The following is a 21,663-nucleotide window of genomic DNA, read 5'->3' as shown; positions in this document are numbered from 1 at the left end:
GTAACCTTGATAATGATAGTTCCAGGACCACACCCTGAGAACCCCTGGACTACTACACCATAAGCATTTCCTTGAGTAACTGCTGGTTAAAGTTCTCACAAATTCAGGCCCGGCGCGGTGGCTCACGCTTGTAATCCCAGCACTTTGGGAGGCCGAGGCGGGCAGATCACGAGGTCAGGAGATCGAGACCACGGTGAAACCCCGTCTCTACTAAAAATACAAAAAAATTAGCCGGGCGTGGTGGCGGGCGCCTGTATTCCCAGCTACTCGGAGAGGCTGAGGCAGGAGAATGGCGTGAACCCGGGAGGTGGAGCTTGCTGTGAGCCGAGATTGCGCCACTGCACTCCAGCCTGGGCGACAGAGCGAGACTCCGTCTCAAAACAACAGCAACAACAACAACAAATTCAGTCTTGATATTGGATTAAAAGTCAGTTGAAAAAGTACAGGATAAGTAATTCTGTATTTTTTTTTAATAAATATACCTAACTGTGTATTACTTTTCAATTAAACCTTTTATTATTTATATGAATTCTTGGGTTACAGAATTCCTTCAAGGAATTCTAAAGTTATGTATACGAGCCAGATGTGTCCAATCTCACAGTCGCTCTCAGAATTCAGAAACATAGCAAGAACAGACCAGGAATGTTCCTATTGGGTGTATTACATGTCACAGTAACTAAAACTTTAAGATTATTTTATTATTTAGTGCAGGCTTCAGTAATTCCTAAGAGAAGAAATTGGAGCCTGCATACAATTATTAATTTTACAAATTTCATAATTTTTGGAAACTAATTTATGGTGAGAGGAATAATATTTAAAAAGACACTGTATAGATAAAGATGAATATACCCTATTTTTATTTTTTGTAAATAATTCATATATCTAGGTGAGATTCCCTAATGAAAATGAAACATTTCTGTTGACACACAATTTACCTAGTAGATACAGAAACCTGTGTCTAGGGATTAAAATGAGGCTATGATATAACCTAAACTATCCTCAGTAGTTGTTATCTTTTTTACTTTTTATGATTCATGTTCTTCTCTCTAGTTTGTGCAATTGTTCAGAAAAAAACAACATTATGGTGAGGCTCACTGCCCTGTATTCTGATTGACATTGTCACATACTGCTATCATTGCCTTTTCTATGTTCCCAAATAGTAATAAAGCTTCAAAGTCACACGTGACCATATGCCAATGAAAACAATATTTAGTTTTTTCATAAAATTTAATTTTATGCCTTTAATTTTTCTTGAGTCAAGTGCAGTTGTTTTAAAGAAAAGACATTTTCCATTAATTTTTTTTTCTCAGTGCATTTTGAGGTTTAAAGTTATTTTGTTCACAAGTTTGAGAAAAATGCCATTTCTTAAAACACAGCATTCTTGATTAACTGGAGTTCTAAATGGATATATTTGGGTTTTCAATTAGGTACATAAGCATGATAAATTATGCATTCATATTACCGATAATGCTGAATTTCTGCACCTTGAGATAATGGTTAGCCCCTGGTGATAATTACACAACAGATGGTTTTCCTGAAGCAGAACGACACATATCATGCAATTTAACCAAGAAGGAAATGGAGAGGGCTTATAAAAATAAATAGAGATAGACACCTGGTAAGTGACTTAATACACAGCAATATGTTGAGTCAGACACAAACATTCATTTTCCCCCCATTAATTTGGCTGATTTTCATGGAAATCTCATAGGTGAGGATTTAAACAATCCTATCCTGACTATGTCCATCCTCACAGGCTATGTGTACTTGTGAAAATGAAATATTTTGTTTTAGTCTGCTTTTGCCATGGTTTTCAAAATACAGTCTTAGCTCTTTTAGGTTACTGAAGCATGAACACTAACTTATTGGTGGAGGGGATTCAAAAGAGCTTCCTTTTGTTCATCTGGAAAAACCAAATGCCCTCTTTTTAAGTAGCTTTATTGAAATATAATGCATACATTATAAAAGTCAACATTTATAGTATATAATTCAGTGCTGTTAGTGGTTTCATACCAAGTGGTTTTATATTCACAGTGTTGTACAATCATCCTTACTATCATTTTAACTTCCCAAAAAGAAACACTATGCCCATTTGTAGTTACTTCTCATGACCCCACTCCAATTCAATTCCTCCCTTCAGTTTTAAACAATCATATTCTTTCAATCTTTGTAGATTTGCCTGTTCTTTACACTACATATAAATGGAATCATACAATACATGCTCATTTTTGCCTGGTTTCTTTCACTTGGCATAATATTTTCAAGGTTGATTCATGCTCTAGCATGTATCAATGCTTCATTTATTTTTATGGCCAATACTACTCCATTATATGAATACACAAAATTTCAATTACCTATTCCTCAGTTAAAAGACTTTTTGCTATTATAGATAGCACTGCTGTAAACATTAGTGTACACACCTTTATAAATGTGGACTTCTGTTTTCAATTCTCTTGTGTATATAGCAATGAGTGGAATTTCTGGGTCACATGGTAACACTATGTTTGAAATTTGAGGAAACGCTGATTTTTTTTCCAAAGTCATGACATCATTTTATATTTTCCCAACAAGGTACGAGGGTTCTAAGTTCTTCATGTCCTTGTTATTGACAACCTTTTGATTTTATCCATCTGAGTGCATGTGAGGTGATACTTCATTGTGGTTCTAATTTTCATTTCCCTAATGACTAATGATATTGAGCATGTGTCTATGTGCTTATTGTATATCATGCTATACATTCTTTATAGTATATTGTGACAATGTGTATAACTTGGACAACAGCCTTCAAATAATTTTCCCATTTTAAAAAATTAATAAACTTTATTTTTAGAGCCGTTTCAGATTTATAGCAAAATTGTACAGTAAGTACAGAGTTCTCAGACTTCCCATAACCTCCCCAACATCCCACATATTTGTGACATTTTTTACAATCAATTAACCTATATTGACACATCATCATCTAAATCCATAGGTTACTTTAGAGTTCATGCTTGTTGTTTCACATCCTATAATTATTGACACATGTATAATGACATGTGTTCACCATAGCAGTGTATACTACATAATAGTTTAACTGGCCGGAAAATCCTCTCTGTTCCATTTATTAATTCCTCCCTCACCCCAGTCACTTGCAACCACTTATATTTATAATGTCTACAGTTTGCAGTTTCCAGAATGTCATATAATTGGGATCATTCGGTATGTAAACTTCAGATTTGTTTCTTTCTTTTATTTTTTTGAGATGGAGTCTCACTGTCCCCAGGCTGGTGTGCAATGGTGTGATCTCGGCTGGCTGCAACCTTCGCCTCCCAGGTTCTAGCAATTCTCCTGCCTCAGCCTTCTGAGTAGCTGGGATTACATTTGCGTACCAACATGCCCAGCTAATTTTTGTATATTTACTAGAGACAAGGTTTCACCACATTGGCTACGCTGGTCTCAAATTCCTGGATCAAGTGATCCATCTGCCTAGGCCTCCCAAAGTGCTGGGATGACAGGTGTGAGCCACCACACCTGGCCACTGCTTCTTTCTTTTAGTATTATGCATTTACATTTCATCCATGTCTTTTCATAGCTTGATAGCTCAACTATTCTTAGCACTGAATACTATTCTGTTGTTTGTATGTACCATAGTTTATCCACTCACCAACTGTAGGGCATCTTGGTTGCTTCCAAGTTTTGGCAATTATAAATGTAGCTGTTATAAACATCCAGGTGCAGATTTTTGTGTGGAAGTAGGTTTTTGCTTCATTTAGGTAAGTATCAAAGAGCACAATTGCTGCATCTTAGGGTAAAAGTATGTTTAGTTTTGTAAGAAATTGCCAAACTGTCTTTCACAGTTTTATATACTTTTCATTCCCACCAGCGATGACTGAGAATTCTTGTTTCTCTACATCCTCAATAGCATTTGGTGTTGTCAGTGTTTTGAATTTTGGTCATTCTAATAGATGTGCAGAGGTATCTCCTTGTGGTTTCAATTTGCAATTCCCTAATGACATATGATATCAAACATCTATCTGTTCATATGCTTACTTGCCATCTGTTTATCTTTGGTGAGGTGTCTTTTCAGGTGTTTTGCCCATTTTAAAATGTGCTTGTTCATTTTCTCATTATTGAGTTCCAAGTGTTCTTTGTATATTTTGGATAATGGTCCTTTATCAAATTTATCTTTGCACATACTTTTTCCCATTCTGTGACTTGTCTTCTCATTGTCTTGACATTATCTTTTACAGACAAGAAGGTTTTAATTTTAATGAAGTCCAGCTTATCAATTATTTCTTTTGTTGAACTGCCCTTGTTGCTCTAAGAAGTAATCCCCATAGAAAAGATCTTCTAGGTTTTCTTCTATGTTATCTTTTAGAAGTTGTATAGTTTTGCATTTAAAACAGTTCTGAATTAATTTTTGATGAAGGGTGTAATGTCTGTGTATAGATTCACTTCTTTATTCATGTGCATAGCACTTCTAGGTGTTTCAGCACCATTTGTTGAAAAGAATATTTTTGTTCAATTGTGTTACCTTTGTTCCTTTGTCAAATATCAGTTGGCCATAATTATGTGGATTTATTTATGGGCTTTCTATTTTGTTCTATTGATCTGTTTGTCAATTTTGTTGCCAATATCACATTATCTTGTTTACTGTAGAATTACAGTAAGTCCTAAAGTGAAATAACGTCAATCTTCCAACTTTGTTCTTCTTCAGTTGGTTTTTCTGGGTCTTTTTCTCCTTCATATAAACATTAGAATCAGTTTACTGATATTCACAAAACTAACTTGCTGGAATTTTAATTAGGATGGCATCAAATCTATACAAGATGAGAAGAACTGACATTTTGACATCATTAGATCTTCTTACCCATCAATGCAGACTATGTCTCTCTATTAGTTTTTTAAAAAATATTTTCATCAGAGTTTTGCAGTTCTCCTCAGATGGTCTTTATTTTATTAGATTAATATCTAAATATTTTATTTTCCAGGTGCTATTGGAAATGGTAAAGTGTTCTTAACTTCAAATTACACTTGTTCATTCCTGGTATATACAAAAACGATTGACTTTTGTATATTAACTACATATCTTGTAACCTTATTTTAATCACCTATTAGTTCCTAGAAGTTTTTTTGTTCATTCTTTCAGATTTTCCACATAGATGATTATGTCATTTGTGAACAAAAATGATTTTATTTCTTTCTTCCTTATTTGTATAATTTTAAATTCCTTTTCATGTCTTATTGCATTAACTAGGACTTCTAGAATGCCTGAAAGTATGGTAAAAGGATATTCTTGCCTTATGCTTGATGTTAGCTGGAAAGTCTCTAGTCTTTTGTCATTAGGTATGATGTTATTTGCAGGTATTTTATAATTGTTTTATGCGAGAGTGGAAAAGTTTTATCTGTTTCTAGTGTGCTGAGAGTTTTATCATGAATAGGTGTTGAATTTTATGAAATGTTTTTTCTGCATCTATTGATATGATTATGTGATTTATTATCTTTAACCTGTTGATGTGATAGGTTGCATTAGTTAATTGTACTTGGTTGTGATGTATAATTCTTTTTATACATTGTTAGATATAATTTGCTGATATTTCACTGAAAATTTTTGCATCCATGTTTATAAGAGAATATTTCTTTTAATGTCTTTGTTTTTGATAGTAAAGTAATGCTGACCTCATAGGTTGAGTTAGGAAGTATTCCCTTTGATTCTGTCTTCTTTACTTATTCATTCTATGATGTTCTTTCTTTCTTTATGTAGCTCTCATTTTCTGACTTGTATCATTTTTCTTCTCTCTAAAGAATTTCTGTTCACATTTCTTGCAAGGCAGTTCTACTGGCAATAAGCTCTTATTTTGTTTGTTTGTTTGTTTGAGGAAGTCCTTATTTCTCCTTCATTTTTGAAGGATTATGCCACAGGGTACAAAATTCTAGGTTGGTGAGTTTTCTCTCAACACTTTGAATATTTTACTCTCTTCTTGCTTACATGTTTTCTGAGAAGTCAGATATAATTCTTTGTTTCTATAGGTAACTTCTCACTTCTTTTTAAGATTTTTAATTTCATCTTTGATTTTCTGAAACTTGAATGTAATATGCCAAAGTATAGCTTTTTGGCATGTATTTTTGTTAGTGTTCTGTGAATTTTCTGGATCTGTGGTTTGGTGCCTGATATTAATTTTGGGAAAATCTGAGTCATAATTGCTTCAAATATTGCTTCTTTCTTTTCTTCTTCTCCTTTAGGTATTCTCATAATGCATACATTATATATTCTGTTGTTGTTCCATTCTGGGATATTCTGTTTTTGGTTTTTTAATTTATTTTTCTCTTTGCTTTTCAGTTTTGAAAGTTTTTGTCATATCCTCAAGCCCAGAGATTCTTTCTTCAGCCATATCCAGTCTACCAATAAGCCCATTAAAGCATTCTTTATTTCTGTAACAGTGTCTCTGATCTCTAGTACTGTGAATTTTCCTATCTCTTCTTACATTATTTATGTACTTGCATGTTGTCTACTTTTTTCATTAAAGTCCTTAGCACAGTAATCATAATTCTTTTTTAAAAAAATAGTGGTCTAATAATTCAAACATTTCTGCCATACCTAATTCTGATTCTGATGCTTGTTCAGTTTTTTCAAAAAACTTTCTTTTTTCATTTTAGTATGCCTTTTAATTTTTGTTGAAAGGCAGACATAATGTAAAAGGAATTGTTGCAAATAGACCTTTATAATGCAGTAGCAATGTGTGGGGGAAGGGGAAGTATTCTGTAGTCTTATGTTAGGATCTAGTCTTTTGGTGAGCTTGTGCTCTTGGACTGAGACCTTCACCAATGCCTCTCAGTTTTTTCCCCTTTTGGAGAGATAGGATGGCTGGGGGTGGGGGGGGCAGGAGTGTTTTATTTCCCTTCCCCCACATAAAGGCTAGAGAGGGCTGGATTTGGGTATATTCCTTCCCCCAGGCCAGTTAGGCTTTAATAAAAACCCCAGCAAATTAGGTTCTTTTGAAATACTTTCTCCTGAGGGCAGGCATTATTAAGAAGAACAGTGTTTTGGCAAATTTCAAAACGGTTTCTTTTTTCTTACTCCTACCAGAAGCATGAGAGGATTTTTCTCCAATATTCACTACAAAAACCAGGTCATGTTCCGGGAAGTAAAACTCATAAAAGTGTAGACTTCCCGCAAGAGTTTTTAATTCTCAAACTTGTTCACACTAAGCCTCCAGCAAATCATCAATTAAAATTGAGGTTCACCTACCCCAGCACCAGTTCCCAAGGAGGTTGCTACTCTTCTATTTCTGCTCTGTAAAGTTGTGATTCTCTGTTTTCACCTGTGTCTCCAAATTTTATAGCAGTGGTTTTGCATTGTGACCTCACTTTCCTGCCTTACCTAAGAAGAGTTGTTAATTTTTCAGTTTGTTCCGCTTCTTTAATTGTTGGAATACAGCGGTGACTTCTAAGCTCCTTACGTGCTGGACTGGAAACCCAAAGTCTACCCATTTTTTAATTGGGTTATTTGTCTTTCCATTGCTAGGTTTTAAGAGGTCTTTCTGTATTCTGGATATAATTCCCCTTGTGATTACAGGTATTTTCTTTTATTCCAGGTGTTTTCTTTTCACTTTCTTGATGATATTCTTTGCAGCAAGGAGTTTTTCATCTTAATAGAGGCAAAGTATCTACTTGTTTTCTTTTGTTGCTTGTGTCCTTCAGTGTTATATGTAAAAAAAATCACCTAACCCAAGGGCACAAAGGCTTACTCCTCTATTTTCTTCTACAAATTGTATAATTTCAGGTTAATAATCATTTTAAATTAGTTTTTTTATGTGTAGTGTAACATATGGATCCAACTTTATTTTTTTGCATGTGAATATCCAGTTGCCTCAGCACCACTGTTAAGAGATGATTATTGAATTGACAATTGTCTCATGATAGACAGATGCGTAAGGCTTTTATATAAGAATTTATATATAAGATAAAGATATGGAATCTAAGTAGCAAATATTAAGTTGGTGCAAATGTAATTGCGGTTTTTGCCATTAAAAGTATGTTGGACTGTCTTCAATCTTGGCTTTTTTGTTCTCAGATCTAGTCTTTTCTCCTGTATGGTAGCAGTGCTAAATCTTAACATGTGTGTTTCCTAGACTCCCATTGCTAAATATGGTAAAAGGCAACACAGAAAACCCTAAAATGGGAGAGAGGAACTAGCTCCTCTCTGTCGTGGGCAGCATCTCCGGAAGCAGTTATATCTTCTTGCTGTTCTAGGCCTTGATGGACAGAGGTGCCTTCATGTCAACTTCTGCTTGGTTCTTGTGACATTGGACAATACTCTCTAAATTCCAGTAATACCTTTGCTTTTTAGTCCCGGGATGGCAGGAGCTTCTTTGTTAATTTCCAGGTCATCTCCTTGTCCCAGTTTGCACTTTTAACTTTTTAATCACCTATGTAATTAATCCCTTGTATTGAAACACTTCTCGAAAATGTAGAGTAGTTATCTTTTCTTGTTTATATCCTAATTATGCTGCCATCTACCAGTAGTAAAACCAGGGGATAAAGCTAGAAAGACAAGTTTCCCAATATGTCTTCTCTGATTTCTTATCCTACTTTGTATCTCTTTCTCAGGATGGGGCCATACAAATTTTATCTCAGGCTCAATCAAACCTTCAGAATCTGGTGTAAATTCCATCCATGGTTTAGGGATTCAATGAACTCTACTTTAAGATAAAGAAAACTCATCTCTTGTCAAGTCCTAGTTTAATTTCAACTTCATGTTTTTTCTTTTGTGTTTCTAATACGTGTCTTCCCCCAACTAACAGAACGTCTCCCCCATACAGTTCTATCCTGTAGGCCGGTTCTGATGACCAGCTACTCTTTAAATTCATTGTCTGCTCTAGACCTGGAGTTTCATGAAGTTTGCCTGTTAGGGCAGCACCTTGAAGTTGCCGGTACTTCTAATTCAATTCAAATTCATTTAATTTAGTTTAACTTAATACACATTTTAAAGCATTTAATATATGCCAAACTTTCTGCTTAGCTCGGGGAGGTGGACAATTACTGCTCATAATGGGCAACAAAGTAATGGAGGAGGTAAATGAAGCAAAACTTACAAAAATATCATAAATAAATACTATGGCAGCCATAAGTACATGATCTTACACTATAGGACTTTTTGACATAGCTACTTATCTCTTAACAGTCATGACCAATATGGATTTTTATCTTCCAGTCTAGAGTTGGGTGACCTTTCAAACCCCACAACACTTGTACACATTGGTCTTCAAGGATTTAACAGTTTGGTTGAAAATTGATATCTAATGTGTTTCAAGCCTATACACACACACATATATATGCAATTGCATGTATATATTGTACATGTATATGCAATTAAACTTTGGAATGTGCTTATCTATCTATGGAGAGAGGCCAAGGGCACCCACATTTAATCGAAAATGAATTCAGTGCACTGAGGCAGTATGTTAAGGTCCCAACCATAATAACTGTTTCCTCCACTAGTTTGTGAGGATGTCTAAATCTCTTTACTAAAGATTCGTTTTTGTGTGTATTGAGTGAATCTGGGAATTCTCATTCCATTTTAGTTTCTTATGCTAACTATGATTGTCTACTCTGTGTTAATTAGTAGTAACATTAATTAGTAACATTTCTTTCAGTTATTTAATAAGCACTTGATTGAAATATCACATACATATATCTAGACACATACATATACATATGTGAAATTATTTGACTTATAGTTTTATAGCTACTGGTATGGTTTGCATAAAGTAGTATGCATTACCTATTTACTTACTTTATTTCAAAGGTTTATTGAGAACATAATGTTTTTGAAATTGTACTAGGCACTGGGGTGACCATGAAACTGTATCTAACTGTAGGAGACACCCCCAGAATATGATGAGAACACTGATCAGGGACACAGAAGCCAGACTGGAGCATTGATGCGGCAATGATTCAGGGAAGCCTCTCTAGAAATTTGTGTTATATTTTACAGTTTAAATTAACTTGGCACATGAAAATCAAAATTGAGAGTCAAAAAACTTCTAGCAGAGGGTACAGATTCAACCAAGAATTGAATCCAAGAATAGCAATTTAGGGAACTGAAAGATTATCATGAGCAAATGTCAGCAAGAGGCTACAGGCAGATCATGTGGATGGGGACAAACAGTGAAAGCTCTTGCACGTAACCATAAGGAGCTTGCCATTCACCCTTTTGAAAAAGGCAACCCTTCGAATGAGGGAGAAATTAGAATTGTATTTTATAAAAAAATTATCAGGCAATGGAGATTTACTGTGGTGAATGAATAAAAAGCTTTTCAATCTTCAAAACTCTTTTTTATTATGCAAGTATGAAGTAGGAAAAGTAACATCTAAACCATATTTGCAAATAACTTTGGGACTGACCTTCAAGTTTATTACGCATCTGGTATTTGAAGTCATAAGCAGAGAGATGCAGAGTAATAAGGTTTTCCTCTGCAACAATTTGCTCAGAAAAATTTATTATTTTGTTTTTTTAAAAACCAACTAAGTTTTCCTGTGTAGTTTAGAAGAAAAAAATCTGGTTGAGCAAGATTTCTGTTTTTGTCCTAAATTATTTCAATAAAGACATGTGAAAACCAGGGAAAAATACCTGCCAGATAAAGAAACCGAGTTTATGATTCTAAAATCCTAAAAGCATGGCCATGTTTAGCACCTACATTCATTATATCCCACATCAATCTATTAAGTAATTATGATCACATAAAACATATACTACAGCTGAAGACCTCAACCTTCCCAGGCCTGCTTCATTTGACAGTTTTAATGGAGTATCCATGTTTTTTGAAAGTGAACATTATATTGAATGAATATATCATGGAAATAATTTATTCTTTTTTTTTTTATTTATTTGAGATGGAGTCTCGCTCTGTTGCCCAGGCTGGAGTGCAGTGGTGCAATCTTGGCTCACTGCAAGCTCCGCCTCCCGGGTTCATGCCATTCTCCTGCCTCAGTCTCCTGAGTAGCTTGGGACTACAGGCGCCCGCCACCACCCCTGGCTAATTGTTTGTATTTTTAGTAGAGACGGGGTTTCACCATGTTAGCCAGGATGGTCTCGATCTCCTGATCTCATGATCTGCCCGCCTCGGCCTCCCAAAGTGCTGAGATTACAAGCCTGAGCCACCGCACCCGGCGGAAATAATTTATTCTTTTTAATCACTATTGAATTGCAGCTTCTTTATCTAGGAATGAAACTCTTCAGGTTAACAGAAATTTTTTTGACTTGATAAGGAGTACGTGTTATCAACTTTAATATGTACATTTTTCATGTCAAAATATACTTTTTTGTATAAAAATTTTAAAGGGGATAGTGATTGTTATAATTATTATCATAAGTCACAGACTACAGTTGGGATTAAAGCTCAAATTGTAAAATTAAAATTTTGTCCTAGGGCTATATATTTTAATACAGGAAGCATCATTATGTTTTATTTTACATTTTGATACTTTTAATACTTCACAATTTTTGCCAATTAAAACTTAAAATATTGGTAGATTTCTCTCTCTCTCTTTCTATATTTATTTCTTTGACATTGACAATTGATTTACTAATTAATACTTCCTCCAAATTATGCCTCTGAAAATATATTTAGCAAAAAATGATAATAAAAAATAGTGTGTCTTTACGTTTTTCATCAGTCCACCCTGCTAAGATTTAAACTGCTATTTTAAAAAAGATAGAACTCTTTAAAACGTTTAAATATATTTGATTTTATACATTTAAATATAACTACTAAAAATATAAGCAAAGGAAACTTAGCAGCAATTCTTCCTAATATTTTCCTGGCTGGATTCTAAGTTTACCAATATTGGTACATTTGGAAAGCCTGCTACATTTTTTTAATGGACCAAATGATCATTTAGCATTTGAATTTTTAGTTGATTAGAAATGCATTCAACTGTTCCTCTGGTGAATAAGGTCAGCAGATATCAGGTAATAACTGCTTTAAATGTGCTAGTAGACATTTCATTTATCTCAAGAATAGGTTTATAAACTATTAATTTAGTAATTCAATCGAGTCTTAAAGATGCTCAAAGACTTTAAAGAGGTGTTAACATTGCATTTAAGGTATATCTACCTTTGCCACTACATGGCCACTTTCCTTCATCAGATATGTCATGTTTTGGTTCTCAATTCGCTTATCTTAAATGACAGATTGTGCAAAGACTTTATTTTTTTTTTCCAATTTGAGCCCTTAGGATTCCAGGATACCATGATAAAAATTATTAGCTAAATAGATAAATCTCCAGAACAGAGACTATTGAGGTGATTTTCCAAACTGCGATGCTGAAATTCATACACTGACAAACATGAATAAAATCTATACTCGCTGACCTTTATTCCTCTGTCATACGCTTCAGGTACATTTCCCCATTGTGTGGTATGCGTCTACGAATAGGATTTCTCCTTTCATTGTTTTTAATTAGATTTATTTGACCCTTGCACTAGCTTGAAATGACAGTTCTTACTCTGACTAGAAATGTTTTACTTATCTCACTCCACTTACAAGTGTTTTACTTATTATTTTAGCTATTTAGTCTTTCAAAAAATTCACTTTTTGAATATGTCTAAGACACTGGAAACAAAATTCAGAGATAAAATATTGATAGTTTCTACAGTCAGGGAAGTTTCAGCCTAATATTTGTGTGATTCATGAAACCATTAATTACACAATAGATTATTGAACCATCAGTAATACTACGAGTGAGACATGCATCGTACTTTGAGGATATATCGCCTACTTTGGGAAGGTCAATGACCAGATTCCCGAGGAGTAATCACTGAGTTAAGTTATAAGGAAAGAAGAGGAATTAACCAGAGAAAGAGGAAGGAAGGTCAGTCCAGGAAGAGAACGTGGAATCCAGAAGGCCAAGGACCTGAAATGCCGTGTGTTTTGGAGCAGGGGGAATGAAGGCAATGTGGTATATGACGATGCCCGTAATACAATCTGGAATCAGATCCTTTAGGAGATATCCAATATTTCAGCTTTTACACTAAAGAGTAATGCAAGTGGCTATGGAGGGAGGCATTTGGTAAGACTTTCAAAACATTGAAGACGTTCAAAATTTTCAAAAGCTCAGCCTGCCTAAGCCAGAATTGATCTGAGAGTGCTTCCCATAGCCTAGGTAGGCAATAAGGGCCTTTAAAACCAGAATAGTGGCAGTTTACATGGATGCATGCAGATGAAGTCTAAGAATAATCAGGAAGTGCATTTTACAGGACTAGGTTTTTGAGTACGTATCAGAGGACACTAAGATGCAGCTGTCAAACAGTGCCCACCAGGTCCCAGCTTGATGAATGTCATTCAGTATAATAGGGCATGGCAAGGAAGGGGGCCAGAGTAGCATGACAGCAGTTCTCCCTTTGTGCTTCTTCAGAAAATGAGTTTGCATCCTTTTTATGTTTATTTCCACCTAATTTTCTTAAGCTTGTACCGCTGTGTATATTCAGATTAGAGCCATATAGCCGTGTGCTGCACGATTATCTTACAGTTAGTCAGTTCAAGAAATACTTACCTATAAAATCAGGCTGTTGGAAGTAAGAGTTAACAATTTTGGCCTTGGAATCTATGTATATTAGTGACTTTCTAAAAGTAACACAACTAGTAAGAACTCTAAGTAGGATTTAAATATAATATATATTTACTCTTATTGGCAGACAGGATGTAGCCATTTTCTGTACTTTCATAGCCATTTTGTAGCTCTTTGTGGAGCTACATGCTTTTTAAAATTCTGTACCAACAAATAGCTATAGTAGTCAAATTCGATTGCATTTAATTTAAGAGCTTCTATTCATCAAAATGCACTGAAGAGTGAAAGATGAAAGAAAAAAAGAAGAAAGGAGGGAGGGAGGGAGGAAGGAAGGAAGGAAGGAAGGAGGCAAACTTAATACAAATCAAGAAGAAATCAAGAAGATGGAGACACACTTTCTACTGAAATGTCCTAAATTCATGCGGTAATTTACAGATGAGAAACGCAAAAATTAATAGTTGTGGAAATACTCTCATCTGCTAATCTGCCCTTGGTCAGTTCCTTCCCAGGAGCTCTGGTCTCCCCTTCACTGTTAGAACATTCTTGCTAGGTGTCAAGGCCCTTTTAAGTAAGTCAGTAAGACTCAAGTTATAAGGGAATCTATAGATACCTTTGACTGCCCAAAATGATTGAATAAAGGAATAAATACATGAATAAATCAATGAACGTAAAAATATAACACAAACTCAAAAAAACAAATGGAAGATTGGAATATTTGTAAATCAATATAAGATAAAGTATTAATGTCATTAAAATACAGAGGACTATTATAACATAAAAGAACATCTATCAAATAGCAAAATGAGTAAAAGATATGCTTACTTAGCTTTCACACATGCAAGTCCAAAGAGGAAATTAAAAAAAGAAAATTATGCTCAACCTTCCATGTACCTTGTGAAATGCAAATGCAAGTAAGAATAAAACGCAATTTCTCCAAACTTAGATGGACAAGATCAAATAGAGTAATATTCCTTGTTCTTTCAAATTTGGGGTGCATGGCATTGATATAAGGTAGAAATGTGAATTATTTTAACTTGTTTTGAGGGGGAGGGAAGCAAGCCAGAAATATGTATTTACATAAAACATATCATTTTATCCAGATTCCTCGTCAGACTAATGCTTCTCATAGAAATAGAAATTCTGGATATATGAATAGTATCTGTAAGAATTCACAACCATATGATCTAGGCATAAAGGAGAATTCATGAGGGCATAAGATACAAAACCAATCCTTTACTACAAGATGAAGAAGGCAAGAAAGACAAGGACGAAAGAGAGGAAGGAAAAGAAAATAAAAGCAATCCACTGTGATAACAGTAAGGGGCAATGATCAGTGAGTTCTTGGTATGATAGCAAGTGTCTTTAAGAGCGAAATATCTATTACTTGATCCTTTTCCCAAAGAAAAGTTTGAATTGATACTGTTACCTATATTATAAATATTCAATATAAGTAATTTGCCTTACATTACAGTCAATAAGGGTAGAACAGGATTCCCAGGCTGTTGACTCTAAAGCTGGTGAATTTAGTCCCTATGCCATAGCCATGACACAGTGATACTGCCTGCATTCCATTCATATGTTTTCAAAGCTGTGCTAGTATTTTCTTAAACTAACTTACTTGATTTTTAGGTTTGTGCTTTTGAATTTCCCCATAGCTCCCATGGCACACACTTGTGTGTATGCACAGGCATGCACAAACACGCACACACATATGTTCTATTCCTCGCTATCCCAGCAATAACCAGTCTTAACATTTTGAGATATATTCTTTTAGTCTTTTTTTAAACAGTCAATGAGTGGTTAAACTTGATGGGCTTTCCTTGTAATTAGCTGTCGTTGCACGGGAAGCCAGGCCCTGGAAGTCTGGAAGAGCACTAGACACATGTTGATGGAAACCTGTACTTAGTAAAAGTCCAGACCATTAAGTCTTCAAGCGGAATACAGGACAAAAATAACCCTGGAGAGAAGAGCGCTGAGTCACCAAAGGATGGCATGAGAGCCCACAGCGTTGGTTGGCAGTTGGACATCAATATCTGGAAGTAAAGAAATTGCAGAAAAAAGAGCATGGTAACTCTGGATGCTTCCCAAAAGTAACCCTCACTTTTACACAGACTGAAGTTTAACTTACTATTAAGCCACTGAATTAACAGACTCAAACATGAAAACCAATGAAACAACAAAACTGGATAGTATCTTTGTCCAAGAGTCATTTTTATAATATTTTGAGGATTCAAATTTCTATGTAGAAGGGAAATCAAACTTTCCTTTTCCATACCCACTCCATCTCATATTTAAAAATGTACGCACAATTATGTCTATTTTCTAATGTCAGAAAACCAAAGATCAGAAACATTTCAAATAGGGATCTTATTTCCTTGTTTAAAAGCAACAATAAATTTTTGGAAAATGTAGTATAATCCTTATTTCAAGTTTCTCAGTGACATTATGGATCTCATTTATCTTCCAGGAATATTACACTTCTTTTGACTGAATCTGTTCCTTCTACAAATGCCTCTTGGAGTGCAGGTTTGTCATCTGTTAGTTATCATCTTTCAAAATTTTATTTTAGTCCCATCTCTGTTCACTGGTGAGATATTATTTGTTCTACATTCACAGTGTCTGTTACTCATCTACTAACTACTCATCCTCCCTTCTGCCACTAACCTAATTCAACTGTCAAGAACTCTGGGAAGCTACAGTAGTCTCCCCATAATTTTCCTTAGCTCTCATCTTTCCGTGCCTTGAGTACACTCTGAGTATACTTCTGGAGCTACCAGATCAATTGACTGCCAGATCAATTTCCTGAAGACCAGTACTTATTATATCACTTCTCTATTTGAGAAGAGCCAAGAATATTTAATGACTACCCGTTGCCTATAGAATGATGCTCAAATATGTCAGTCATATTTCTATGCTCTGGAATCAACAACCTATTTAATTTTTTTCTCATTATTTGCTATTATATGGAACAGACACTGGTCATACTAAACAGTAAATTATTGCAGCTCAAAGGTGAAATTTTTCTGTGTGATTTTTGATCCAATGTTCTCTATGTCTGAAACATCTTTTTAAAAAATAAAACTGTTATGCAAACACTTCTCCTTAACTCAAATTCCACGTTAAACATAAATCCGAATTTATATTTCTAAACTGAAAACTATAGAATCCTCTTTTAAATTCCTGTATGTTTTAATCTGTACTCATTATATTACATAGATCTAGTTAGTATTATAATTAGTATATATTCCTGCATGTATTATTCAAAAATACATTATAATTTTTATGTTTATATATTACCTTCTGAGAGTTTGAATACAAAACAATTTATATGTCTGCTTTATTTACATATCTCTTAGAATCAGCAGCAAAATTTCTTGCACATATAATCAGTAAATATTTGCTGAGTAATTGAATGAGTCAAGCAGGTGAACACCCCTCCTCATAACGACACTGGTTGCTATAGATCAAATAGTTTAATTAAATGCAAAGAAAACCAATTTGCATCAGCCTATATATAATAGACAAGAAACAAAAGTTCACTGTTCTGTACTCTATTAGGCTTTCAACCCTTATGCGTCAGCCCTGGAAGAGTTATCACATCAGACAAGAACCTATGAGGTTTTTTTTTTACCTCAGTCCTTTCCTGGTGTGGCTAGGAATGTACAAGACCACATTCCCAGGTTGACTGAAATCCCTCCCAAGAGAGCTGCAGCCCAGGCCATGACTCTGATGTTGTGAAGTCTGATGCTCCTGATTCTGATCACTGTTTCACTCCTGCTTCATCAAATTTGCCTCTTACGTGCATGCTCTGACTCACAGTGCTGCCTAGGTTTGGTACTTGCAGATCTATTTTCTAGTTCTTATTTTTAATAGGAAGGCAATGATTATTCATGAGACACTCATAGAGGACGTTGTACCTTTTATGGAACTATTAGGTTGGTGCAAAAGTAATTGTGGTTTTAATAGAAAACTTGGTAAGGCTGTTTTGGAGTTTATATTACACATTTACAATGTTAATTGGTCAAATCTCAAGTCACAGTGAGGAGAGAAATATAAATAAAGACAAATGGGGATTTGGAAGTATGGTGTGTGGAAGTGGAAGATGTTGACTATAGGGTTAGGAATGTATTCTTACAGAGAAGAGATTCTTCTTCCCCTTAAATAGCTTAAGTTCTTTTTTATAATCAATGAGGAAAATTATTGATCCCGATATTATATTTTCTTCCTCCTCAACTGTGTCACAAGAGTCTGGGATAAAAGTCTGAACAAAAGTGTGGGATTATTGGGGACGTCATATGGCATTGTTTGATTGCTTTTCCTCAAGGTTTAGGTTTATCCTAGTCTAGGGCCTAGTAGGGATTTATGTCTAATGGGCCTTGACTAGAGACAGATGATCTGAAGCTCTGTAACCTGCTTCCATTTCTTGCTTTCTGCCTCTCTCATTTCCTTCTTTCTCTCAATTAAAATGTGTGTTTCCATCATACTTACTTAGTCCTTTGCTATTCATGTAGAACATATTATAAAATGAAAGAGACTGTCTTTGATCTTAAAAAAGAACAGCCTGGAAAGAAAAAATGTTACCAGGCAATTACTTGGTAAAAATAAGTTATAGTTAGGTTGTTGACTTCCCAAGTGAAGGCGTTGTCTAAGAAACATTCCCTAGGGGCTTGAACTTATTTACCAAATGTGAACAATGGGAAAAGGTAAGAGTCCACAATTTATTTCCAGCTGAGGTTACATTAAGATCATTTGGGATATAGATATGGATATATAGTTATATATTCAGCATATATATGCATGTAATGTATGTGTGTATATATACATATGAAGTCACATAATTCTATGTGTACATGTGGTTTTAAATATGTATGTAATATGTTTGTTTGTGTGTGTACAAGCTATATGCACGCTATATACACAAACTAAGTAGATCTGGCTGAAGCGTACCATCAAAGAAGAGCTGGATTTGCAGTTGATACTTTCCTGGTCAACTGTATTTTCAAATGTCATGCCTTTGCACAGCATATTACTATGAAAAGTCAGCTGTGGTGATAAGTGTTTTCTCGTTGAAACAGGTGAGTTGTCATTGATAGTAGTAATTTCTTTACTCTGTTTCAATAACACAGAGGACCTCTGTGGAATTGTGATATTAATATGAATGTCAGAGGCCAGACTTGGTAGTTCATGCCTGTAATCTCAACACTTTGGGAGGCCAAGGTAGGAGGATTGCTTGAGGCCAGGAGTTCAAGACCAGGCAAACCAGCCTGGGCAACATAGTGAGATGAAAGAAAGAAAGAAAGAAAGAAAGAAAGAAAGAAAGAAAGAAAGAAAGAAAGAAAGAAAGAAAGAAAGAAAGAAAGAAAGAAAGAAAGAAAGAAAGAAAGAAAGGGAGAGACAGAGAGAGAGAAAGAGAGAAAGAGAGAGAGAGAGAAAGAAGTTTATATTACATATTTACAATGTTAATTGGTCAAGAAAGAAAGAGAGAGAGAGAAAGAGAGAAAGAGAGAGAGAAAGAGAGGGAGAGAGAGACAGAAGGAAGGAAGGGAGGGAGGGAAGGACCAGGCATAGTGCCAGCTATTGAGAGGCTGAGGAAGAAGTGCACTTGAGCCCAAGGGTTTGAGGCTGCAGTGAGGCTGCACTGAGCTATGATTGCACCATTACACTCCAGCCTGTGTGACACAGTGAGACTCTGTCTAAAAAAAAAAAAAAAAAAAGCATGTTAAAATACTGTATTTTGGTTTTCAAAAATGATCAGGTGCTGACATTGGTATTGAATTAGAGGAAATTTTGTGCTATTCTGCTTCTTTGCTAGTTTCCATGAATTTTTTAAAGAAGATTGATTACATATGTGATAACTGTGAAGCTGGCTTTTCTGTTCAAAATTAAACACATTTTCCTCTTCCTATTGTAATTCAAAAGTTTTGTCTTTTTGGTTCTTACTGCGAAATTCTCCCGGAATCCACATGTAACATCAGAGGGACGTGGGACCATCTTTGCTGCACCATTTGTTGCCCACTGGTTATTAGCTTTGTTGCGAGCACTTCAGTTGATCTTTCTTCCTTCATCATCCCCAGCCTCCTTCACAAGCTGAAATATCTGTGAATTAAAATAGCTTTCTCAATTATAGGAGGGCTATTATTTGAGCAACCCTATCTCACTGCATGATCCATCTTGAATTTGATTTTGTTTCACTTTATTCTCATTTGTATTTAATTCATAAATTGATGATCTTCTAAAATGGGCTAAGATTTTATCATGTTATTTATATTCCTGTCTCTTTTTATTTTTTGGGCTTTTTTGTTACTCTTTTAAAGTACCAGTTACCCTGGAATTTCCAATTAAATGTGTTTCCATTCCAAATCCTTTTCTAGTTCTTGAAAACATAAGGGACCCCAAACCTAACATATGTAATCAAATCATGCTATGATTTGCCAAAAGGAATACATCATCTTGCTGGAATTTAGCTGCTATGGCCAAGATTTGTACTCCCTTTTTATAACATAATTTCCTTTTATGGTTTTATATTCACTCTTTTTTCTTAAATCATCCAAGCAGTCTTTTTTTAATTGTTAAGAAAAAGTGATACAATTCTTCATTTCGTCAAGCTTAAGATTGTGCTATAAATTTGACATATTACTTTCTAAGTAGGAGTTTGCTTGGTTAACTCAATTATAGTCTGTATTATAGGACAGGTGTTCTCATGATTACTGGTACAAAGAAGATTATCACCTTCAAAAAAGTAAATTATTAAGATGGTACAGTGCCATGAACCTCTTCTGTAGTCCCACCTGCTCAGGAGGCTAAGGTGGGAGGATCCCCTGAACCCAGGGGTTCAAGACCACCCTTGGCCACACAGGGAGACCCTGTATCTAAAAAGAAAACAAAATTGAAAAGGTAAAATTTTTTTTACATACTTTTCAGTGAGATCTCATAGATCTAGTCTTACAAAGTTCTCACAACACAGAGGTTGTTGGATAATAAGTGTTTATCAGGCTGTGCAAATCACAAACAATAGTAATTTTATATACTGAAAAAGATTATTGGAGAACAAAAATAGATCTAATAAAATTTTATTTCATGAAACCCAATATATTTACTCACTCGTCACTTTAAATAGTTCCTAAAAATTTTGAATGCAAAAAACTAATCATATTTGTATGAAGCCTAAATTACCAATAAAAGTTCCATTATTACAGTACATTTTTAAAAATTATATACATTTTACAATAAATTTTATATTGAAAAAAGTTTTTCTTGGTATTATAATTATTTTTTAGTAATTATTACCTTTAAAAATGCCATGGAAACAAAAACAGTGATCCTTGAAACATAATCTGCTTTTTATGTATAATAATGAATATGGAGGTGGCTTTAAAGCCAGTTAAATTTGAAACATGCTTCACTTATGCAGATTAGCTCCTTCAATATACTTTTACTTTGGTCGTGTTGCAATAGTACTGACATTTTGAAAATAGTCAGAAACAGTCAAAATTTGATTAACCCCGCTAACTTTTCAAAAGCCTTTGACCAATAATCAGTTACTATACAATTTGTTTTGATCCCTAAATGGAATTAAATGGCACCAAAGGCAGATTACTCTCCTTTATGGAGTGTTAAAAAGTGTATTAATATTTGCAAGTGTGTATGTACACATTCACATGTAAGTATGTGCATCTACTTATTTTACTATGTTAACTAATTACAAGATAAAATGAGCAAGAAGAATTAAAAAAAATCCTCATTAACAATATTTGTAACCATAATTTTACATACATCAGTAACCATGATTTTAATTACATTTTTTGTGATATACCAGATGTTCAAACAGCACAGTTTGTATTAATTTAGAACTTTGTATTGTAAGAAGTAAATTTTAAGTGCTTCTTTGACATCTTTAAGCCCCACTGGGCCCCAGAGGCCTTGCCATGGGTTTTCCTGCTCTCATTAGACATGCCCTTACAACAAGACAGACTCTCTACCCAGCGCAATCAACTGTATCTCACCTGCTCCTCAACAAAATGGGTTTCACTTCCTTGCCACCGTATAAAATTATTTAAATAAACAAATTTCATTCTCCTAAGAGAATCAAGCGTCTTTTCATGCTCTTGTTAC

Source organism: Symphalangus syndactylus, chromosome 1 (genome assembly GCF_028878055.3).
Source record: "Symphalangus syndactylus isolate Jambi chromosome 1, NHGRI_mSymSyn1-v2.1_pri, whole genome shotgun sequence".
Lineage (NCBI taxonomy): Eukaryota > Metazoa > Chordata > Mammalia > Primates > Hylobatidae > Symphalangus > Symphalangus syndactylus.
The sequence above is the reverse complement of the archived record's forward strand: the minus strand, read 5'-3'. Positions refer to the sequence as shown.